Source organism: Heptranchias perlo, chromosome 14 (genome assembly GCF_035084215.1).
Source record: "Heptranchias perlo isolate sHepPer1 chromosome 14, sHepPer1.hap1, whole genome shotgun sequence".
Lineage (NCBI taxonomy): Eukaryota > Metazoa > Chordata > Chondrichthyes > Hexanchiformes > Hexanchidae > Heptranchias > Heptranchias perlo.
The window spans coordinates 55,995,348-56,020,933 of record NC_090338.1 but is presented as its reverse complement, the minus strand read 5'-3'; the positions used below and the strand labels follow the sequence as shown (position 1 = coordinate 56,020,933).

Sequence of the window (25,586 nt, the reverse complement as noted above, 5' to 3'; positions counted from 1 at the left end):
TATTCATTTAGGATCTCACCCATCTCTTGTGATTCCACACATAGATGACCTTGTTGATCCTTAAGAGGCCCTACTCTCTCCCTAGTTACTCTTTTGCCCTTTATGTATTTGTAGAAGCTCTTTGGATTCTCCTTTGCCTTATCTGCCAAAGCAATCTCATGTCCCCTTTGTGTCACTGCAGAGTGGGTGTAGGTGTATTTGCAGGGCTCTTTTGCGCAGACGACTGAGAGACATCGGCGATGTCCCCGGTTGCACCCTGGAAGGATGCGGAGGAGAAGTTGTTGAGGGCAGTGGTGACTTTGACAGCGACAGGTAAGAAGATGGGGCTCGGGCCAGCCACGAGCAGCTCGGCATGAAAGAGGCTGCAGATGTCCACGACTACATGTCGAGTGACTCTGAGCCTCCGTGTGCACTGCTGCTCAGAGAGGTCCAGGAGGCTGAGCCTCGGTCTGTGGACCCTGTAGCGAGGGTAGTGCCCTCTGCGACGCATCTCTCTCTGCGGTAGCCCTTCCTCCTGCTGTACAGGTGGATGTGTCATAGCACTGTTGTGGAGCTCCACGTGTCAGGGGTGGACGGCGAGGCTGGTGAGGCTGGTGATGCTGTACGCCCTCCGAGGAGGTCATGACTGCAGCTATGGCGGCCCCCATCTGCAAGATGTACATCTGAGGGGGTCCGCAAGGTAGGTACATGTCTCCGGACCCCGGGGTAAGTGTGCAGGTTGGTGACTTTGACTGTCAGGAGGAGGGTGGTGGAGGCCAAACTTTGTCCCAAGTGACAGACCTGCAATGGGTGAGGGTCTTCCCCCCACCTGTCAAATGGACCTTTGCAGCTGCCACAGGCTGACAGCTGCAACACGTCCATTTGAACCGGGAGTGTTTCCCCCAGTGTGGGAAACAATCCCAGTTTGCTCTAAAATCCCACCCCTCCTCACATAATCCCTTAATCAGGTCAGTTAATGACCTGAAATACCTAAATAAATACTTTCAAGTGGCATCCCGCTGGCTTTAATTGCCTGCGGGATTCCCACCAGCGGGGGCTGCGCGCGCACGCCGGCGCATCAGCGGGGAACCCGGAAGTGCGTGGGTTCGGGGCGGGCTCCGGTCCCGCTCCGGGATTCTCTGATTTTCGGAGCCCCCCCGCCAGGAACGCGCCCGATAGCGGGTGCTAAAATGACGCCCATTGTCCCTGTAACTTTCTTGGTGTATTTCCATGGTTATTTGGAAGAGGATAAAACATAGGGAAACTAACAAAGAAATACATGGAAGATATAGATGAACCACCTCTACAGGAAAATTCAGGTCATAAGGAAGCCCTGAGCCTTGTTCATGCATAAATGGGGGTTTATACCAGGGGAAGGATTTGTGACTAGCACGTTAACATAAATATTCTTTCAAAAGGGAATTGGGTAAATATTTGAAGTGGAAAAATTTGCAGGACTATGGGGAAAGAGCAGGGGAATGGGACTAATTGGATAGCTCTTTCAAAGGGTGGACACAGGCATGATGGGCCGAATGACCGCCTTCTGTGCTGTATCATTCTACCATTCTATTCTATGTTGCGAGGGTTAATTTTGTACAGTATTTGTCAAAACCGCAAGTTTATGAACATGCTTTAATTTTTGCTGAAAGTATATTTGTTATGCATTTTTACATTCTCATTCCAGTTTATTTTAATTAAATTGAGGTTTAATATACCCTGAGAGAGAGAATCTGATTTAATTGTGTCAGTCTCTGTCCATCAATTCACATTGTTATTTTTAAAAATCAAAGGGGAAACCAAAAGTGCACAAAGTCTACATGCATGCATATACCTGCAATAGACTTATCTGTATTTTTAGGAAAGGAGGACTTAGGAACATGAGTAGGCCATTCAGCCACTTGGCCAGCTCCGCCATTCAATTAGATCATGGCTGATCTGGACCTCATCTCCATTTACCCGCCTTTGCTCCAAATTCCTTGATAACCTTACCTAACAAAAATCTATCTCTCTAAGTCTTGAAAGCTTCAATTGTCCAAGCATCCAGTCTTTTGGGGGAGAAAGTTCCAAACTTCTACTACTATTTGTGTGTGAAAAAATGCTGCCTGATTTTGCCCCTGAATGGCTTAGCTCTAATTTTAAGGTTATGCCCCCTTGTTCTTGATTCTTCCACCAGAGGAAATAGTTTCTCCGTATCTACCCTATCGAATCCTTTTTGCATTTTAAACACATTTTAGGTATGATAGCAGCTCATTGGGGCTTATTAATATGCTTCTTTAGAAACAGTCCTGGCTCAATATTGTAAGGAGAAGTTACTCTTGCCTTTCAATTTATGAATTACATGATGCATTCAAGGATGCCTGAAGAACTGTCCTATTAGCTGAATTAATGATTAAACTGAATGCTGAGGTGAGCACAATGTAATTTTTTTGCGCAGTCTACTAAGCAATTTGTTTCCAACTGTTTTTGTTGCTTTAAATATCAGCCTGCAGTTGTACCTATAATATAATTTGATTTACAATATTGCGCTGCAGTGGAGAGTAGATACCAAATGAGATTTGGAAGAGTTTTTCGTGCAACTGTGGGACCTGCCAAAATCTCTTCCAAATAGGACTGCTTTTACGATAAGGTGTGGGGCTTTGTTGGGGCCTTAAAATTAAGGCGTGGTGCTTTGTCAAGTTCCTCAGAGGGTACAATCAATAACAACTAAGACCTCCGAATTTGAATCATATTTTCTGCTTGCTTGTAAATAACTCAGGCAATTTCTATCAGAATTTCTCTGGGTTTTCATTCAGGCAAATAAATGAGCAACTTCTATTTTAGATTATATTGGAACTTTTTATCTTACTTTTCTTACTTTGCTATCAATTGACTGAGCAATCCTATTTGTTCAATATTGCTTGCTCTGTTGTTAAAAAAAAACGAGTCCATATTGCCGCTTATCTGATTTAGATTATTTTTTAGAAACTGAGGCATGCGTATGTTTTCTGTCCTCTGTGTATTGCAGTCCTAACGTACAGTCAGGACTAATTTCAGTCCCAGTGATCTACATAAACTTAAGCTATAATTCAAAGTCATCAAAATTGTTTTTAGAAAATACTAATTTAACCTTTCTAGCAATTCTGCCAAATGCTAGCAGAGTCAATTCCTGTTAATCAGCCAATCCAACTTCCACAATATTGGAATAACATGCAAGCAGTTCACTTAGAATGCATTTGCAAGGAAATGTCATTCTGTTTCACAAATTGGTGGATACTTTCTATTATAACAGATTAATTATTCTATGTTTTTTTATTCCCACAGAATGACAGAACATGGGTTTGGTAAGATCATAAATCAACACTATTACCAGCTGCAAAAATAAACCCACTGGAGTGACCTTAAATCAGCAACACTGCATTCTTTAGCATAACACAATATTGTAGGGGAAGGTACTTTCAATGCAGACTATTGCCCCTGTAATGTTTCCAAACTGAAGGCTTGAAACAAACCTTTTACCTATTATAATAAATCATGATTTATAGCAGTGGTTTTCAAATGTCTCAATGGGCAGTCCTGCAGTTATTGACACGCCCGTGCTAACATCTGAACGACAGAGTCAGATACCCAAAGGAAAACCGTGCTATCATTGCAAAAAATGCAATTTATTAGTGTACAGCAATAGAAATAACAGGCTTGCAAGTCAAAAGATTAGGAAAAATACAAAACTAATGAAAGATAGTCAGAAATCTGATGGTCTTGCAGTCCCTCTGGGATTCTGTTGCGGGCCCGCCGTAGTCCGAGGACCCTAGTTTGAAGACTTGTGACGTGTGGCCTTTTGTCCCATATCTTAGGGGACTCCGCTCTTTTGGTAGGGTGAAAGCCATGATCACAATTTCAGTTAATGACAAAATAGGAATTAGTATTCGGAACAATGGTTAAATTGTGCAAATCATAAATTTAATGCCGCATGTGTACATGTGTTTTATAGAAAAAAAAGTAATAAATCACTCATTAATCATAAATTATGAGGTTGTTTCCTCTTTAGGAGGATAATACTACAGATTAGTGCTTTCAATTTAAAATACTTACCTTGTAAAGTTTACACAATTTAGCCTTTTATTTCCCCTACCTGTTGTTAGGTGAAATTTCCAGTGTCAACAGTTGTATGCCAGGCTGCTTTAGAACTGCTGGTGGTGTAGGGGGTGGTGGTGTGTGTCAGCTTCACCTCTGACTTCTGAGTGGTTCGAATCGCTCCCACTCCCTGGGTTCTAGACCTTGGACTTATTTGGGGGTTGTGACAAAAAATTGCAGCAGACAACTGGTTTTGGTACAAGAAAAGAAACTGGGTTTATTGAAGTCACAAATGAACTTATAACATTAGGATAACACTGAGATACAAAGTACACTTAGTTAAGAATGGGGAACACACGGCATAACGAGGGAAAATCACCCTACTTTTTTTTTTTTTATTCGATAACGGGATGTGGGCGTCGCTGGCAAGGCCGGCATTTATTGCCCATCCCTAATTGCCCTCGAGAAGGTGGTGGTGAGCCGCCTTCTTGAACCGCTGCAGTCCGTGTGGTGACGGTTCTCCCACAGTGCTGTTAGGAAGGGAGTTCCAGGATTTTGACCCAGCGACGATGAAGGAACGGCTACTAATCCCCTTACCCTTGTCCCACCCCCAAAACCTAACTAAATTGAACTAGGAGAGGTCAGGAATCATGCTCACCAAACCAGGGGTTCCTTGACAGTTCGAAATCCAGCCAGGTAAGCCGGTTGCAGTTTTGGGGTACGCTCTTTGTGTCCTCTGGGCCCTGCCATCCCCACGTGGTCCTGGTCTGTGGAATCTGCGAAGGTTCTTCAGTTGGATAGAGTCTGTTGGTGCGGCAAGGCGCAGTTGTGGGTGGGCGATCTTCGTGGAGGGTTGCGGTTGCCTTGTTGCTGCTCCAAAACTGCTGTTTAAAAACTGAACTGTCTAGAACCTGCTCCAAAACCAACTCTCTCTGCTTCGTAACTGGTCGCCCAGTTATACTGTTTTTCGAATTTCTTATCTGATTCCAAAACAAGGTTAGTTCTTTGTCTGATTATGGTGGGCTTCTTCTGGTGATTGTTGGTTTCCTGTCCCCATAACTAGGCTTGAACTGAAAGCCATTGTATTAATGGATTTGCATAATTGCATTGATTGCTAAGCGATAATTTATGCAAGGTTTTGATGGGCTTTAGTTTCATGTCAGCTGAAGTCTTTCTCTGGGTTGATTGTTTTAAAGGGAAGAATGCGTATTCTGTCTACTCTCATTGTCTGGTTTTCAGGGACAATCCACACTGTCCCAACAAGCCCGGGCATGTCCAGTCTCATGGGCCGAATCTCCTGTCTGCAAGGATCCATATTTAACCCAGCAGTCGGGTCCTCTGCCATAAAGGTCCAAAAGTCATATCCTCGTTGATGATATGAAAAATGTGGGAATTTTGAGAACCCTTCAGTGGAATATTAATCACCCTGCCTCACCAGGCAGAAACCAGGCTGGGGTAATTAAAATAGAGTGGAGGATTAACACCACCCCCCCGCCTCGATCAGGCCAACTGCTATTTTACATTTCAGCCAGCAAGGATACCTGCCCAGCGGGTCCTTATTAAATATGCAGATCAGGCTCCGATGATGTCATTGGGCCCCGACTCCTATTTATACATGAGGCCCGAATAGGGGAGCAGTGATGCCTTCCCCTCCAGGACAAACCTAGCGGGAACAGGAGCCAGGCCCAGAAAGGTTCCTTGCAGTCCTGGAGAAGCTGGAGTGCTCCCACGGGCCCCACAAGGAAACCTTGGGCCTCCCTTGCCCTGGTCTTCCCCTCCTTCCCCTGACTGTCACTCCCCTCCCTGAACTCTCGCAGACACTTACCTTGTGCTGGAGACTGTTCCAGTGACGGTCTCCGAACCATGTGATTTTAACAGTTGGGCAGTCACTTCACGACGACTTCCTAACCCTTTTGCTCGGGAAGTATTTCTTCACCGTTAGCTATTTGTAGCAAGATCGTAAATATCTGTACAAAGACCTCTGATAAACTTCAACTAATACAGTATTCTACAGCTCAGGTTCTCTTCTGCACAAAGTCTGCAACATTCATAAGCCATAAAGAACATGTTCATAATAACAAACAGAGGAAATCATCCCCATGTATCAAGAAATAATGGGGCTAATTTTCCTCTGCCCTGCTCCCAAATGGCAGCAATGCAGAGGAAATATGGACGCTAATCCTTTGCTTCCATTCTGCTTCTTAATAGCACTGTACCTGATCTTCCTCTATGGCTTTTCTGGTGTCTGGACCTGACTGCGCCTGAAGAGGGTACAGCAATGTAAAGCATATACAAATGGACGTCAAATGGCTGTGCACCCAGGATTCCTCTACCAGCTCTGGGTGCAGCTCAGGGGAAAACTGACTCCATAAAAACCTGGTGCTACTGATTCCTGAGCAGCAGTTTAGGCACTATGGGGTGGAAATTCATTTCGGACTGTTTTTGGCAGCGCACTGGCAGTATGCCAGAAGCCCAAGGCCTGAGATCCATTTTCTGGTGAGCTGCAGATGCCAATTTGGCATCAGAAGGCCGCTTGCCAATTCCACGAGGATGAAGTTTGATCGGATGCCTCCCCAGCTTTCAGGGCTGCCCAATTTTGGTAAGGAGGCCTTAAATAGTTGTTAGGTCACCTATTTGCATATGCAACGGGCCCAATGCCTGTTTCTGGCGTGGAATACCTACACTGGAGCCTTTACCAATTACCGGCGCAGAATGTGCACGCATGCCACCTGTCATATTGGATGCTTAGGCGCTCGTTTGACGCCTGCGAAATGGGCACGGCGTGAATGAATTTCTGGGCCAATTAGTCTTAAGGGACAGGCTGGTATTGTCAAGATTGGTACTTATTTTTACCCTTTGACTAAAAAGTTGTTGTTCTGCATCAGGACTCATTGCAGAATACTGTTAGTATTTTACAGTGATGGAGGCTAAGGTTTGTGCCATTTCCACCCCCTTTTTTGATTGTGGCTTATTTGGAGGCACAATCCCCTTTGACAGGTGCTGAAGGCAGTTGCCTGAGCCTCTCCTAAGCCACTTCCACAAAGGAAAATGTTAGCATACAACTACTCCATCCCACCTTGAATAACCAGAGCCCTCCTCCTATTCCCGTACCATCATTCTTCATGGCCGCACTTGTTTAGAAAGAAACAAACAAAGAACTTGCATTTCTATATTGCCTTTGTATCCTCAGGATGTCCTAACATGCTTCACAGTCAATGAATTACTTTGGAAGTTGAATCACTATTGTTTTGGAAACAAACATGGCAACCAATTAAAACACAGCAAGGTCCCACAAACAGCACTGAGATGAGCATGGTGGTGTTGATTGAGGGATAACTGTTGATCAGAAAACTCCCCTGCTCTTCTTCAAGTAGAGCAATGGGATCGTTTTTGTCCACCTGAGAAGGGGGCCTTGGCTTGATGTCTCATCCGAGAGATGGCACCTTCGACAACACTCAATACTGAACTGAAGAGTCAGCTGATATAATGGGCGCTAAATTAGGCCATGTAGCACCAGTTGTTTTGGCGCTACACTGCCTCTCCAATATCCAAGATGGTGTCTTGGCTGCGCACGCACATTTCCAGCCTGACGTGCACGGGACGCCATCTTGGTATAGGAATTAGCACGTGTGCAAATACTGAATGCCAGAAGCATGTAAAGTAGGGAAAAATGCGTGCAATCAGTGTGCAACGCTGATTTAAAGTGATAGACACCATTTTGCACTTAACACTCAACTCAACGCGTAGTCTTGACCCCGACCACCTGAACATATCTTAGAGTGCCTAAAGGACCCCTCACCAGCGCTATTTAAAGGGACCATGCAGAATTTACAGGTTAGTTGCTGGATTATTTCTTCTGGCTGCTGGTGGAAGAGGAAATGTTTTTTGAAGCTCCCTATTCTTACTGAGAGTTCCTACAGTACATTTGAGAGTGCTTTGGCAGGTATTGCCTTACGGGTCGGAAAATTACAACCCTGGTTGAACAACATTCCTGGCAACTGTGGGTGGTCTGCTAGGGCTCCCGCTGGGCATATTGCATAGCTGGGAGCATGCAGAGAGGCCACGCACACCAGGTCAAGCCACAAGGAGGCGCAGGGCACTGAGCAGGAGGCCCTATCCCTCTTACCTCAACATGACCGAGAAGGATTGCATCCAACGCCTGAGGTTCACCAAGGAAGCCGTGACCGAGATCTGTCAACTGGTGCGGCCACAACTGCAGCCTCAGAGCAGGGCGAGGACAGCATTGCCTGTGGCTGTGAAGGTCACCGTGACACTGAATTTCTACAACTAAGGAGCATTTCAGGCCTCCGCTGGCGACATGTGCAACATCTCACAGTATGCAGTGCACTGCTGCATAAGGAAGGTCACAGACGCACTGTACCAGATGAGGAACAGGTTCATCACCTTCCATTTAGACAGAGATAAGCAGAAGGAGCGAGCACGGGGGTTCGCTCGCATTTCTGGCTTCCTAATGGTGCAGGGTACCAATGACTGAACGTACATTGCCCTGCACGCCCCGCACATCAACTCGCCTCTCTTCGTCAACCGAAAGGGCTTCCGCTCCCTCAACGTGCAGCTGGTGTGCGACCACATGCATCGAATCATGGAGGTTGATGCCCGCTGGGAATAGTCACGATACCTTCGTCATGTGGCAGTCCAACATGCCAGCTATCTTTCACCCGGCTCGGCAAATCAAAGGCTGGCTACTGGCGACAAGGGCTATCCACTCACGCCGTGGCTCATGACTCCGGTCAAGAACCCACGCACATGAGCACAGAAGGCCTATAATGAGAGCCATGCTGCCACATGCAATGTCATGGAGCACACCATAGGCTTCCTCAAACAACGCTTCCGCTGCCTGGACTGGTCTGGAGGAGCCCTGCAGTACTCCTCTGAGTGGGTGGGCAGATTTGTGATGGTCTGCTGCATGCTGCATAACCTCGCCATCATGAGGGACCAGCCTTTGCCACCAATGATTAGAGAAGACACAGAGCCAGAGGTTGAGGAGGAGGAGGCTGAGGCGGAGGAGGAGGAGGGGAGGAGCCAGAAGAGGAAGTGGAGGAAGACGCAAGGGTGAAATAGGGACCACACACCTTGTCTACAAGGGCTGTGCGTGCTCGCCTGATCCGTACCCACTATCAATAATGTCAACTACATCCCCTAACACAGTCCTACACTCCCCACCTTTCCGCTCCCACAAGACAATCAAATCGCCCTCCATCTGATTACACATTGTGTCCCCCTCAGCTCATCGCACAAATATAAACCACCACCAAATGCAAATTCAAAGTCACATTTATCAATGAATAATTGAAATTATGCAAACATAACAGAACTATTTACACATGTGCATTCCCTTAGAGCCTGTTGTCCGTGTGCCTTTACCTATCCTAGTGCTCCTACAAGGTGCTTCCCAAATGGCTGGAACATGGGTGGGGGAGGCTGCTGGTCTTCAATTGAGGAGTGTGCAGCTGGCCTTGGAGGACGACCTAGAGCAGCTCTGGGCCGGGAGGGCCCGGCTTCAGACTGCACCATCTCAGCATGGGCTGCAGCAGTTTGGCCTGGCTGGCCGATAGGCAACAACAGGGGCACTGGCAGAGTGGCAGGGGTGGGAGCAGGATACGGGCGTGGTGCCGGAGGATTGGAGGACTGCTAACATTATACCATTGTTTAAAAAGGGAGTGAGTGATAGATCGAGTCAATCTAACCTCGGTGGTGGGCAAATTATTGGAATCAATTTTAAGGGACAGTATAAACCGTCACTTAGAAAGGCACAGACAAATCAAGGACCGTCAGCATGGAATTGTTAAGGCAGGGTTGTGTCTGACTAACTTGATTGAATTTTTTGAGGAGGTAACAAGGAGGGTCGATGAGGGTAGTGTATTTGATGTAGTCCACATGGATTTTAACAAGGCTTCTGACAAAGTGCCACATGGCAGACTGGTCAATAAAGTACAAGCCCATGGGATCCAAGAGAGAGTGGCAAGTTGGATCCAAAATTGGCTCAGTGGCAGGAAGCAAAGGGTCATGGTCGACGGGTGTTTTTGTGACTGGAAGGCTGTTTCTAGTGGGGTTCTGCAGGGCTCAATACTAACTCCCTTGCTTTTTGTGATATATATTAATGATTTGGACTTAAATGTAGGGGACATGATTAGGAAGTTTGCAGATGATACAAAAATTGGCTGTGTGGTTGATAGTGAGGAGGAAAGCTGTAGACTACAGGAAGATATCAATGGACTGGTCAGGTGGGTAAAAAAGTGGCAAATGGAATTCAATCCAGAGAAGTGTGAGGTAATGTATTTGGGGAGGGCAAACAAGGCAAGGGAATACACAATAAATGGGAGGATACTGACAGATGTGGAGGAAGTGAGGGACCTTGGAGTGCATGTCCACAGATCCCTGAACGTAATAAGACAGGTAGATAAGGTGGTTAAGAAGGCATATGGAATACTTTCCTTTATTAGCCGAGACAGAGAATATAAGAGCAGGGAAGTTATGCTGGATCTGGATAAAACACTGGTTAGGCCACAGCTTGAGTACTGTGTACAGTTCTGGTCACCACATTACACGAAGGATGTAATTGCACTAGAGAGAGTACAGAGGAGATTTATGAGGATGTTGCCAGGACAGGAGAATTTTAGGAATGAGGAAAGATTGAACAGGCTGGGGTTGTTCTCTTTGGAACCAGCCACATAAATATTGGGCTACAAGAGCAGGTCAGTGGCTGGGTATTCTGCGGCGAGTGACTCACCTCCTGACTCCCCAAAGCCTTTCCACCACGAGGCACAAGTCAGGAGCGTGATGGAATACTCTCCACTTGCCTGGATGAGTGCAGCTCCAACAACACTCAAGAAGCTCGACACCATCCAGGACAAAGCAGCCCGCTTGATTGGCACCCCATCCACCACCCTAAACATTCACTCCCTTCACCACCGGCACACCGTGGCTGTAGTGTGTACCATCCACAGGATGCACTGCAGCAACTCGCCAAGGCTTCTTCGACAGCACCTCCCAAACCCGCGACCTCTACCACCTAGAAGGACAAGGGCAGCAGGCACATGGGAACAACACCACCTGCACATTCCCCTCCAAGTCACACACGTCTTGGAAATATATCGCCGTTCCTTCATCGTCGCTGGGTCAAGATTCTGGAACTCCCTTCCTAACAGCACTGTGGGAGAACCTTCACCACACGGACTGCAGTGGTTCAAGAAGGCGGCTCACCACCACCTTCTCAAGGGCAATTAGAGATTGGCAATAAATGCTGGCCTTTCCAGCAACGCCCACATCCCATGAACGAATAAAAAGAAAACAGAGGAGACTGAGGGGTGATTTAATTGAGATGTACAAAATTATGAGGGCCTAGATAGAGTGGATAGGAAGGACCTATTTCCCTTAGCAGCGAGGTCAATAACCAGGAGGCACAGATTTAAAGTGATTGGTACCAGGATTAGAGGGGAGCTGAGGAAAAGTTTTTCACCCAGAGGGTGTTCGGGGTCTGGAACTCACTGCCTGACAGGGTGGTAGAGGCAGAAACCCTCAAGTCATTTAAAAAGTACCTAGATGTGCACCTGAAGTGCCGTGACCTACAAGGCTACGGACCAAGTGCTGGAACTTGGCATTAGGCTGAGTGGCTCATTTTCGGCCGGCACGGACACAATGGGCCGAATGGCCTCTTTCCGTGCCGTAAATTTTCTATGATTTTATCATCCTGAGAGAGGACTGCGGGTCCGACTGCCATGGTGCCACTACCACTCTCCCGGGGCAGCGCCTCAGCAATCCCGGTGATCAGCTGGAGAACACATTGCTGGAGTGCTGTGATGCCCTGGAAGCCCTGTTTCACTGTGGTCCCTAGAGCCACGATAGCAGCAGTCAGAGCTTCCAATGCAGCAGCTTGAGCAGCAACCATAGCTTGCAGATCTTTGATCACATCGGTTTGTGCTGCAGTGGATGCTGTGATATCGGCCATCATGGTGGGTTCCACAGGTGTGCTGATGGAGGTGACCACCTGTTCCATGTTGGAAAGGACGGGCTCCAAGCTCTGCGCAAAGCCCTGTGCCAAGTTGGAGCTGGACTCCTCCATGCCCCTTCTCATTATGCGCAGGCTTTCCAGTGCCCCAAGCATTTGTTGCCATACGCCCATCAGCCGTCTTCAGCAGTCCTCATCTGACTTCTCTGCAGCAGAACTAGTGAGCGAACTCACCCTCTGGTGAGGTGGCACCTGTGATATCCGTTCCCCCCCCACTCCGGCTCATGCGCACTTGTGCTCGGTGTCTCACCACGTGCAGATCCCTCCTCTAACCTAACCTCTAAAGGACGCGCTCTGTCAGTCTCCGAACTGGTGGAAGCAAGTGTCAGATTGAGTGATGGTGTGGTTTCAGTGTCCTCCTCCTCCTCCTCCTCAGACGGTGCCTCCACGTGTTTTTGGGTATCTGCAATGAAAAAGGGAAACATGTTGAGTTGTGGAATGGGGATAGGAGCAAGTAAGAGTTGCATGCTGACAGCATCTGCAGCACGTGAGTCAGAAAAGATTATGAGAGGAGGGAGATGTGGGAAACGAGAAGGTGCATTAGATATGCAGAGACCCCCTTCACAGGGCCTCTAGTGCGGCATGTTGTCATGGCTGCAGCGACGGCCTGGCCAGTGATCTGAAGCGCTGTCTCCTCTAGGGGGTGAGGATGTGTAAGCGTCCCCGTCCACCCTCTCCTGCTGCCGGCTGTTATGCGCCACTTTCTCCTGCAAGATAGAGGACAGTGTGTCAGTGAGTGTATCCTGCAAGGTGTGTGGGTGATGTGCCTGTCATGGTCGAATAGCTGCCAGTATGTGTGACCTGTGAGTGGTGGTTGTGTGGTCTGCAAGTGTGGTACTATGTACGGGTGTGATTCTGCATGCCAAGTGCAGCATTGCGTATGGATGGGCAGTGTTTGTTGGTGGGTGGGTGACGGGGCGTGTGATGCGTGTAGCAGTGGTTCAGTTGGTTGAATGTGCCACTTGACACTTGCATTCACTCACCTTGACCACTCGAGTCAAATCACTTAATTTCTTTCGGCACTGCGCCTACGTGCGTGGTGCAATGCTCCTGGGGTTCACTTCCTGCACCACAGCCCGTCAATGCCTGTGGAGCTGCAATCTGGAGGGTCTCCTGCCACCCTGCGGGTACATGTTGGCCCTCCTTTTGTCCACCCCTTCCACCCGGGCCTCCAGTGCATCATCGGAGAACCATGGGACCCTCTCTCGTGCCGGTCCCGCCATCCTTCCAGCCATCTTTTCCTCCTCTTAGTGGACTGTGCATGTCCCATTTAAAATGTGCACCTGGACCTTTAAAAGGTGCAGGCTGCTGATGACGTGCGCTGTGCACGCCCCATTTCCGGCTTCCTCATTCTCCACTACCCACGCTGCTGAGAGGCTGCACTGAGATATCATGGTAAGTAGCAGGCAGCTCAAAATTCACATGCTGCCTGCGTAGGGGGTGGAGTAATGGCAGATCACGCTATCCATGCCCTAAAATAGCCCTCATCAAATTTTTCCCCCAATGTGCTGAAGTCGTAGAGTGAACTCACAGCCTACTGACCCAGAGGCAAGAGTGCTACCACCCATTCTTTTTTAAGGCCCTGGAAGCACCTGGATTTCCTCTCCCCTGTGGGCCTGCACCCAATGTTGTGCTGCTATGTGTGCCTGGCCTGTATCCATGATATTCTAGAGTCCCCAGAGGAAGTTCCGGCACTGAGGTGGATCTCCTGGCAGAGCACATTTCCGATGAGCTCCAACCAAATTGCACCCAGATAGCGCAGGAGAGAGAGATTGGTCTTCATCGAGCCAGCGGACTTCACACCTTTAACGGCAAGTAAAGTTGAGGATTTGTTTGGTATGAAGTGGACATGTGGAGCTCCTACGGAAGGCCCAGCTAATAGTTCCCCGTGTATCTCCAGTTTTTTTATTGCTGCCCAGATGCATATTATAAATTACATTGTCTAATGTAAATGTGTAAAGGCAGTGATACACCTAGGCTGTTTTGAAAAGTTGCAACACACACCGAATGAAAGAATCCCATCACAATAGCTTGCTGTTATAATTGTCTATACCCTGGTTTTTTGGGATAATCTGGCACACAGCATTAGCTGCGGACTGTGCAGGCAATAAAGTCAATGTGAATAAATATGCTACAGCATCTGTCAACACTTAAAAGAACAAATTTGGAAGATCTAAAGGGACGTACAACAGAATAATAGAAAGAAAAACTATCACTGCTTTTGTGGTTCTAATGGTAGAACTATTAGACATTCAAATAAGTGTAATTACATCTGTCTGTAGGTTCACCCAGTAATGCCTTATTACCAGCTTCATTTAGGGTGGTGTTTCCATAACCCTGTATTTTTTCTCCAAAACATCATCTGTCTCTGTCTCAGCCCATCTGCTGCCGAATCCCTCCTCCATGCCTTTGTCACCTCCAGACTTTACTATTCCAATGTACTTCTGGCCAATCTCCCATCCTTCACCTTCAAACTTCAGCTCATCTAAAATTCTGCTGCTTGTATCCTAACACACAGCAAGTCCAGCGCACCCATCACCCCTGTGTTCACTGACCTACAATGGCTCTTGGTTTCCCAATGCATCCAATTTAAAATTCTCATCCTCGTCTTCAAATTCCTTCATGGCCTTGCCCTTTCCTATCTCTGTAACCTCCTTCAGCCCAATTACCCTCAAGAACTTTCCGTTGCTCCAACTCTGGCCTCTTGAGCATACCCCACTTCCCTCTCCCCATCATTGGAGGCCGTACTTTCTGCCATTTAGGCCCTAAGCTCTGGAATTTCCTCCCTAAACCTCTCTGGCTTTCCACCTCTCTCTCCCCTTAAAACCTACCTCTTAGACCTAGCTTTTAGTCACTAATATCTCTTTCTTTGACATGTTGACTATTTTTGTCTGATTACACTTCTGTGAAGCACCTTTGGGGCTTTTTCTATGTTAAAGCTGCTATATAAATGCAAGTTGATGTTGTTTTATCATAAGATAATACTGATTATCTTATGATAAAACTAGTGGGAAGGATATAGAGGAGCAAATTTGCAAGGAAATTACAGAGAGGTGCAAGAGCCATAGAGTACTGATAATGGGGGAGCTTCAATTATCCTAATAAAGACTGGAATAGTGATAGTGTAAAGGGCAGAGAGGGGAAAGAATTTCTGAAGTGTGTTCAGGAGAACTTCCTTGATCAGTACGTTTCCGGTCCAACGAGAAAGGAGGCATTGCTGGACTTGGTTCTAGGGAATGAGGCGGGCCAAGTGGAGCAAGTGTCAATGGGGGAGCATTTAGGGAGCAGCAATCATAGTATCATAAGGTTTAGAATAGCTATGGAAAAGGACACGAACCACTCTAAGGTAAAAATACTCAATTGGAGGAGGGCAAATTTCAATGGGATAAGAACGGATCTGACCCGGGTAAATTAGAACCAAAGATTGGCAGGTAAAACTGTAATTGAACAGTGGGTGGCCTTTAAAGAGGAGATGGTTCGGGTACAGTCTAGGTACATTCCCATGAGGCAGAAAGGTAGGGCAACTAAAGCTAGAGCTCCCTGGATGACAAAAGAGATAGAGAGTAAGATGAAATGAAAAATGGGGCGTATGACAGATGTCAAGTTGATAACACAAGTGAGAACTTAGCAGAATATAGAAAGTTCAGAGGGAAAGTGTAAAAGGAAATAAGAGGGGCAAAGAGAGAGAGTATGAGACTAGACTGGCGGCTAACATAAAAGGGAATCCAAAAGTCTTCTACAGGCATGTAAACAATAAACGGGCAGTAAGAGGAAGGATGGGGCTGATTAGGAACCATAAAGGAGATCTACTCATGGAGGCGGAGGGGATGTCTGGGGTACTAAATGAGCACTTTACATCTATCTTTACCAAGGAAGGAGATGCTGCCACAGTCTCAGTAAAGGAAGATATAGTTGAGATACTGGATGGGCTAAAAGTTAATAAAGAAGAGGCACTTGAAAGGCTAACTGTACTTAAAGTAGATAAGTCACCCGGTCCGGATGGGATGCATCCTAGGTTCCTGAGGGAAGTAAGGGCGGAAATTGTGGAGGTACTGGCCATAATCTTCCAAAAATCCGTAGATACAGGGGTGGTACCAGAGGGCTGGAGAATTGCAAATGTTACACCCTTGTTCAAAAAAGGGTGTAAGGATAAACCCAGCAACTATAGGCCAATCAGTTTAACCTCAGTGGTGGGGAATCGTTTAGAAATGATAATCCGGGACAGAATTAACAGTCACTTGGACGAGTGTGGATTGATTAGGGAAAGCCAGCATGGATTTGTTAAGGCAAATCATGTTTAACCAACCTGATAGAGTTTTTCGATGAGGTAACAGAGAGGGTAGATGAGGGCAATGCAGTTGATGTGGTGTATATGGACTTTCAAAAGGCGTTTGATAAAGTACCACATGGTAGGCTTATCATCAAGATTGCGGCCCATGGAATAAAGGAGGCAGTAGCAACATGGATACAGACTTGGCTAAGGGACAGGAAACAGAGAGTAGTGGTGAACAATTATTTATCGGACTGGAGGGAGGTGTACAGTAGTGTTCCCCAGGGGTCAGTGCTGGGACCACTGCTTTTCTTGATATATATTAATGACTTGGACTTGGGTGTACAAGGCACAATTTCCAAATTTGCAGATGACACAAAACTTGAAAGGGTAGTAAATAGTGAGGATAGTGATAGGCTTCAAGAGGATATAGACAGACTGGTGGCAAAGGCGGACACGTGGCAGATGAAATTTAATGCAGAAAAATGCGAAGTGATACATTTCGGTACGAAGAACGAGGAAAGGCAATATAAACTAGAGGGCACAACTCTAAAAGGGGTGCAGGAACAGAGAGATCTGAGGGTATATGTACACAAATCATTGAAGGTGGCAGGGCAGGTTGAGAAAGTGGTTAAAAAAGCATACGGAATCCTGGGCTTTATAAATAGAGGCATAGAGTACAAAAGTATGGAAGTCATGATGAACCTTTACAAAACACTGGTTTGGCCACAACTGGATTATTGTGTCCCGTTCTGGGCACCACACTTTAGGAAAGATGTGAAGGCCTTAGAGCGGGTGCAGAATGCTTCCAGGAATGAGGGACTTTAATTATGCGGATAGACTGGAGAATCTGGGATTGTTCTCCTTGGAACAAAGACGGTTGCGAGGGGATTTGATAGATGTATTCAAAATCATGAAGGAGTAGATAGAGAAAAACTGTTCCCATTGGCGGAAGGGTCAAGAACCAAAGGATATAAATTTAAGTTGTTTGGCAAAAGAACCAAATGTGACATGAGGAAAAACATTTTTACACAGCGAGTGGTTAAGATCTGGAATACACTGCCCGAGGGAGTGGTGGAGGCAGATTCAATCATGGCCTTCAAAAGGGAACTGGATAAATACTTGAAAGGAAAACATTTTCAGGGCTACGGGGATAGGGTGGGGGAGTTGGACTAGCTGGATTGCTCTTGCATAGAGTTGGCGCGGACTCGATGGGCCGAATGGCCTCCTTCTGCGCTGTAACCTTCCTATGATTCTATGATTTGATTCTTTTCCAGTGACCAGTGAGAACAGTGTTTAAAAAAACTTCACCTGATCTAGCCCCTGGCTCCTCTCTTTGGGAGCAGCTAAGGCCCTATCTGAGTTTCTGGTCCTTGCAGCATGGGAGGCCCTGTCGTGCCACCACAAATGGGGGGGCACCTGTCCTATTGTGATAATGACCTCATCCCTGGGGATGGGGTCACGTGAAATCAAAGCAGCGGGCAGGTGGTCCATCCTGTCGCATGTGTGACTGTACAACAGCACTGCCAGAACCTCCGGGTGGCAATGTTGACATTTTATCATTTGAGAAGGATGGATTTCAGTTCAGTTGCAGATGCCTTACACAGTTATACCACATCAGTAAAGAGAATGGAACTCATAACTAAACACGACCTGTATTGTAAATGGTAAAAATAGCTTCAATGTAATGTGGTTGAACCATTTCCGATATAACCGCACTTCAATTATTCAAGGAAAATGAAACTACTTTTGACAAAAGCACCGACCGTTTTGGATCAAGAATCATGTATGAACAGAACTTTATAGGTAGCACATGAAAAATTTAAGCAAGACTTTCCAAATCATTAATTGTACACCAATCCTTGATTCATCAAATATTTTCTTTCTCACCCTCTACAGAAAATGTATTTTGTATAGAGGTCTTTGTGTCACATGGCATCAGGATAGGACTATCTGGTGAGTTTAAGCAAACATTGTACTTGGAGGCAAATGGATAGCTGTGAAAAATTAAGCCCTGAAATTGCAAGACTCCACTGCCGATCTGGAGTCTTGTTTGAAAGGATTGGAAAATAGAGAAACAGACACCCCAAGAGGTTGGAGCATCCAATTCGTGACAGTCCCGATATTCATTTTAATGGCAGGAAAATCAGCAGCACGGTCAATTGGACACACTGACTCTCTGATAGTAAAAACTGTCGAGCAAGACATCACATTGGAGTGGAGTGTCACAATTTCAGGGCTACAGAGTTCACGTTTAAAGACACTGCCAAATTACCAACAGACACAAAAATGACAAAGGCTGTCCTTCTCTATATAATAATTAATGGAATATATTAAGAAAGAAAAAACTTGCATTTATATATTGCCTTCCATGTCCCGAGGATATCCCAAAGTGCTTTACAACCAGTGGATTACTTATGTGTAGTCACTGTAATTATGTAGGTAAACTCAGCAGCTAATTTGTGCACAGCAAGATCCCACAAACACCAGGAGACTTTCCTGTTCTATTCTAATAGTGCCATGGGATCTTTTATGTACATATAAATTGTTTAATATCTGCTCTGAAAGATGGTACCTCCAGCAATGCAGCACTTCAGTACTTCACTGAAGCTGCAGTCTAGATAATATGTCTGTGGGGCTACCAATCTAACCAAGGTGACACTAAAACAGTAAAAGAAGCCTGAACTAGAACTAAGCAGGTTAAAATAGAACAAAGTTCACAGGGAGTGTTCAAAGTGGAAAAAATAATTCAGGGTTCTCCCTCCTGATTACCATCCAATGGCCCGCGCTGAAAAATAAGCGTGTGTGGATGGGGACAGGGTGAGACTCGACTGTGATATCTCTCATGGGTTCCTACCCTGCTGCTACTAGCTCTGATTTTAACCTGGGGCGAGAGGTGAGCATGGGGCCAGCGTGGTGAGCGACAGGCTCGTCCTGACATGCCAACGTGATGCCTGGCCATTTTAAGTTCCATATTCTAGCATTTTTTAGCTTCTCACAATTATGTATCAACATTTTTGAGCTACATATAAAAATGAGACTGTCAATTTTTTGAACTGGTATCTTAAGAATAATAACTTTTAGTCAACCTACATCAATAAGCATGCCTTTAAATTGGTGGTGTGGCACTTAGTGGAGTTTATCACCCTGCTTAAATTTTCAAAACTTTTTTTTTTAATAACAAGCTTGCCATTAAGTGCCTAATTGATCTAAAGTGACCCCCAACTCTCTCAGTGGTTGGTTGGGTAAATACACAACCCAGTGCAGTGCTGAGCAATGTAGAACAAGTAGGTTTAATCCCCGGTCCATCATATTGTTGCTGATCTCAACCAGGGACTCATATAGGATTCTAGTAGAAACCCATACAAAATGATCTAATGATCTAATAGCACCATGCTCTACTGGGTACACTTTATCATGATAAGTTATTTATCATATTACATTTACTTTTGATCAAGCTATAGTTGTTCACTTACCCAGTGGAGACCAAGGATTAGGATCATTAAGGAGAGTATGATTTCTATCAGCAGCAGCACACAGTATAATCAGCAAACCAATGTGTTTTAGTGAACCGCCCCATCAGTTACCGTGGCTGCGAACTTTGAATCAGCTGATTCTAGAGTGCCAGTTCTACCCTCTCCCACGCTTCTACTGTCAGCTTTCAATATGGCATGAGTTAGGTTTTGGACTAGGGCTGAGGTTGATCCTGAGAGTAAGCTGTGGGTTGTGGAGAGTCGCAGAACTGTAGTCAGTACTGGGAGCATGGAACCAGATCTTGAGGATTAAAGGATGGATGTAGCTTCACCACTGCATCTACTGGGGGTTTGCAGGAGTCAGGGTACACCCCTGATCGCAACTGAAGTTGTTGAAATTGTCCTCACGGTCCTTGGGCTGAATAGAAAAAAATTCAGCTAGGGTTCTCACTCATGATTGCCATTCAGTGAACCTTGTAGGAAGTGTGCATGTGCTAATGTCAAATGAGACAGAATTGAGCTTTCTTGTGTTTTATCCTATGGCTAAATAGTTGGCCAACATTCAATTGTCTTGAACAAAGGCCACTTGGGTAAACTAGCTGAGGGCAGTCAAACATATGCCAGCATCAGTCAGTGCCTTCAGGAAAGAAGAGGAGGAAAAAAAGAGCAAAAGAGCAGTCATACCCTGACTTTGATCTGCAGGATCCCCTATTATAGAGAGATACAGTTGTGGTCTTCAGCCTCCCCTGTTGTGTCTGTATCCCATCTGGCGATCAATCTAGATGGCTCAATCTTGGTCCCCAGGGACTGTTTCTCTGCTGAAGGCTGGCAAATATTCTGTGCAACAAAAAGCTGACTCCTTCTCTGCTAGGCCTTCTAAATGCCACAAGTATCTGGTAAATTTCAGCAACAATCTGGAAAAAGGTGCCTTATTGTTAACCATTATAAGCTAAACAGTGTTTTTTTTTATTCGTTCATGGGATGCGGGCGTCGTTGGTGAGGCCAGCATTTATTGCCCATCCCCAATTGCCCATGAGAAGGTGGTGGTGAGCCACCTTCTTGAACCACTGCAGTCCGTGACATACCTTTATAATACATAATCTTCATAAACAAACCTGTCATAATATTGCATATGCCTCTCTGGTGAAAAAGTAGCATACATTTTAAAAAGTGCACACTTTATCATATGATTCAGTGATACCAAATATCTAACAGTCAATAAGAATAGTTAAGTATCCTTTATATGGTACAGTTATTCATTATTTATAGGATCTTTACTGATAATGAGCTTTTATTTTCTCGGCTGATGTTCAGAAAACTTGCATCACTGTAGTGTCAAGCTAAATGTTATTTTTAAATCCATTACTTTCAGTCTCAAGTGAGTCTAATTGGAAGTCTGTCTGTTGATCGCAATGTAAAAAAAACCTCTTGAATCTCAATGACGAACTTCAGCAGATAGCTGATTATTAGTTAACACATCCTCAGTATGGGTTCACCTTAGATTAATTTTAAAGAAAAGGCATTTACTCATGTCCACGTTTAGTTGTTTGAAATTTAAAGGGCTTGAATTTGTTTTGTGTAGTGGCAAGATTCTTCCTTAAACCCATGCTTGCTCCTGTAACATCAGCAAAGATTCACTCTTTTATTTATCTAAAGATAGCTTAAGCAATCAGAGCTTGATTATTAAGATCGCCAGTATCTTCCTGTGGATTACATCCCAATTTGTCTTTCTTAACTCTGGGGTTAATATTTTTAAGGATCTCTTTATTCTCCTGTCATAGGAAGCACAACTTTTAGTAACATAAACTGCTGTGTCAACTCCTCTCAATCCTGTGGGGTTTTTTTGTTTTTGTGTCCCTTTCGGTCTAAACTGGTTGTATGTATTTTCATGTTTTTGTGCTGATTGTCTGCATTCAGTTGGTTCTATGAAGAACATGAAGGCCTGCTGTTCTACATTTCTACTGCTATATTTCCCTCTTGTATCTCAACTGACAGCTCACAGTTTACAATTGTTCACTCTGATTCAAGTTCTAGCTCCTTCCAGCTCTGATAACCTATCTTGCCATTCTCATCAGCTGAGATGTTTCAATATCATCTCTGCCATTCAGTGCTACACTCTCTTCAATCTCATGTCAAAATACATGTTCTCAAATGTATGATTGGCTTTTCTGCTGCAAGACTCAGTGTCTGAGCTGCTATTACTATCATCCAGTACCATTCCTTTCATCTTCTTAATCTTCAGCATCTTCACTTCTACATGGTCTTTCACAAACAGAGAAACCTTCTGCCTAACTATAATCAAAGATGTCTGTTTGTCTTTAAAACATCACTGTGACCATGCCAACAATTTCATGATTTATTTGATTCGGTTTTTTTTAGTGCAACCTTGTCTCTATTCAAGGGCACAGCCACTTATAGAGTTGGGGAAAATATTTGGGGCAATTTTGGGATTTTGTGAGGGGTCAAGGACATAACCCATACTGAAAAATTTGGAGCAAACATTCCCCTCAATCCTTAACCAGTGATTCTGCCTGTATCTATTATTTCTCCTGTTCCATTCTTTCCTTCTGTCCATTTCTCCTGTTTCTTTCACTTTCCTTCTATGCTGTTTACTTTTCCTCCTCATTTCCTTTGAAGCATTTTAATCAGTATAGAGAATAGTTTCTAGTTACAATTCTGCAATCTGATTCATTCTTACTCCTCTTGCCTTTTCACTTGAGAACTTTTTATATAGTTTGTTGTTTAGTCCCCAAAGTATCTAATAGTAATCATCAATTCATTATTTCAGTTCTGTTTGTAGAATGCCAAACATTGCATCCCAACAATCCATTTTTTCCAACAATCTCCTATGAAGAACCCAATTTTATTTCAGTAAGGTCAACAGCTGATTTTTCCTGGCAACGTTCTAACCTACAAAACTTAGAAGAAAACACAATCATAAGTTTGTACAAAAGCGTCCATCATTTGAAAAACTTTTCCTACTGTCAAAATTGTCGATTGCAGCTTGCACACTCCCCATCATCTCTCAGGCTTCCAAGAAATACTAATAGATCTGTAACAGCTGTTATCAATTCTACGATGAAGAGTTTTATATCTTAATTGCTATCATTAAATGGCTCATTTTCATCACCACCTTCACCAGTAAGCAGACTGTGGAATTAGTGCTTTTGGACTCAGTGAGGTGATTACTTGTGTTTGACAAGCCTTTTTAAATGCATTAACTTTCATTGGGCCAGAAATCGTGCTGAGCGGCATGGCAACGCTCTCCGCAGCACCTGTGAGTTAAAATTTGACATTTGACGGACTGCAACGGTTCAAGGAGGCGGCTCACCACCACCTTCTCAAGGACAATTAGGGATGGGCAATAAATGCTGGCCTCACTATCGACGCCCACATCCCATGAACGAGTTAAAAAAACCAACAAATGTACTTTCTGTGGGGTCGACTTGCTTCTTGATTTTGAAGTTTAGTGAAATTGCGTGCTATCAATTCAACCTCTCAGCAACATGGAACAGCCTGTGGAAGTGGAAGACATGCCCACAAAATCTGTCAGGAGGAGAAGTCACGCCCACAAGTAGGCAAGCAGACTTCATTCATTTAAAGTTAGTATTCTGGAAGTCATTGCAAACAAAAATTTTAATTTTTTTAATAAAAAGCCAAAGAAACAATTGAATTAAGTTAAAGAGACAGAAGGGAAAAGTAAACAAAAATAATTTTTAACTTTTTTAAAAAATTAATTTTTAAATTTTAATTTTTTTAATGAACAAAAATTATTAAAATACAGAGTAATATGAGACTCTGCATTTTTAAAATTTAATTTTTAGTTGTTTGGCAGTGATAAAGAGTTATCGCACTTTTAAAATGTAGTTTAGACCTGATATTTTCACGCTTACCTTTTGGTAGTGTAATTAGTTACGTTCCAGCTGGGCGGATGAGCACGTTTGCGATTTTTCACTGATTTCTATGATTGTAGTGTGCGATGGCCCTTTAATTCGCAGCTGTCAAATCGCCGGCGAAGCAATAGGAGCAAGTTCACGATTTCCGCGTTTTACTGCACATATGCAAATTCAGGAACTTGCTTCTTCAATTCGCCATTAAAAACAAGGAGCATTGTTGAGCTCCTCCATTATTTCGGGAGCGATTTCGGCCCCATTAAAATTAAGGGTCATATTTTTATCTTTTTTGCAAAAAAATGATAATAGCCCTGATTTCATTAGTTTCCATGGGGTCCTAACTAAAATGGCTGGTGTGCGTGATTCTATTGCCGATGACTGTGGAAAACGAATTCATTATATGAACAAAAGAAATCTGGCCAATCAGAACATACTTGTAATAATAGCCATTGCATGCTTTCAAGCAGATAAATTGATACTTGACTGATACAAATTAATATTTTGTTCATCCAGCTGAGGTGTAGACAAAACTTCTGAAGGAAAGCCACAACGAAAACTGAGGAACGTCTGCTTTACTGACTGAGACATGATTGACATTTTTAAGGAACAGAACAAACTTTTGAGATGGGGGAGGGAAGGCTGCTCACAAACTTGCACCAGACACAAAGAGCATGGTTATCCTCGAGCAATTCCACGGGAGATTTGCCAATGCCACAAAAAGTACTTTGATTGGAAATGATTTAGTTAAAGCTTGCGCACTTAAATAGACTTTGAAATCAATATAAACTTTCCCTCGTACAACTGCATTTGTCAGTATTTGTTATTTATGCATTATTACTTCCAGTACTTATTTTCTTTTGCAGCTCTGATACACCTACGCTCAGTCTAACATCAATTTGAGTGAAGTGACTAACTTTCATTGTGCTCAGTGAACCATCCTAGCTGCATACTTTAGTTGCAGCCATTTTAAGCCATGGATTCTGATGTTAAGCTTTATTGTACTGTATATCTTTTCCTGGAGTCACATTTAACTTGCAGAAAGGAGAATAAAACAGTAATTTCTGAATGACCGAGTAATTCAATGAATGTTAATTTAAAACCCAATTACCACAGAAAATCAAAAATATGTATAATTTTGCTAAATGGAAGAAAATGTCCAATCAATTTTCTTTTTATCTGCTCTTTGTAAATTGTTATCATTCTCAACTGATAGATGCAAATCCTATACTTTCAACAGAAAGTTGATCATTACCCTTATGAAGCTGTCAAGCATAGTGCTCCCAAATTGTGAAATTTTGATGCCACTGAATTACAACATTGCTGTACACACAGGAACAAGTCATTACTTCAGTACCCTATGTTACTGAAAGTGAATGCACATTCTGGAACAGCATGTCACATTAGTCTGAAGGCATTATGGTTTTTTAAGGGTCATTTGGCACATGAGTGCCTAAGCTTTGCAGCCCTGCCATTAGACAAATGAGCAGAGACACTTTCTATCAGCCCTGAAGCCAAAAAGACATACCAGCAATTTACGGGGAAGTTTAAAAATATCAAACTGTTACACTGGCTTATCCAGATTTCATCTTTAAAGGAAATAAAAATTCTGTGTTTCCTTGGACAATGCAAGTTATATTTCAAACCTTTGATTGGCCTAAACTTGTGTGCAGTCCAATAGCTGGTAAATGCAAACCACCATTGTCTTTCATGTTTTTTTTCTTCTCCTTTTTCTCCTCTTTTCTGCCCTCCTTTCCAGATGGCAGTAACTGATAATTCCACTGGCAGCTCTCCAGTACCTCAACGCAAATGGTCATTTGTGAGCCTTAGATTGTGAGTGTCACCAGCCTATTTTACTAGGGGAGAGGAGGACCATTACATCAGAGACTATGCGT

General features: G+C 44.3%; 1 long non-coding RNA gene across 1 annotated transcript in view; it reads left to right on the top strand.

Moving 5' to 3' along the window:
* Nucleotides 1-24,760, top strand: part of LOC137332156 (uncharacterized) — a 30,801-nt gene extending 6,041 nt beyond the window's left edge. The window contains exons 2-4 of the long non-coding RNA XR_010965604.1: nt 3,280-3,299; nt 18,228-18,284; nt 24,208-24,760. This is a non-coding gene — a long non-coding RNA (uncharacterized lncRNA). The remainder of the gene's footprint in view (nt 1-3,279; nt 3,300-18,227; nt 18,285-24,207) is intronic.
* Nucleotides 24,761-25,586: the final 826 nt, after the last annotated feature.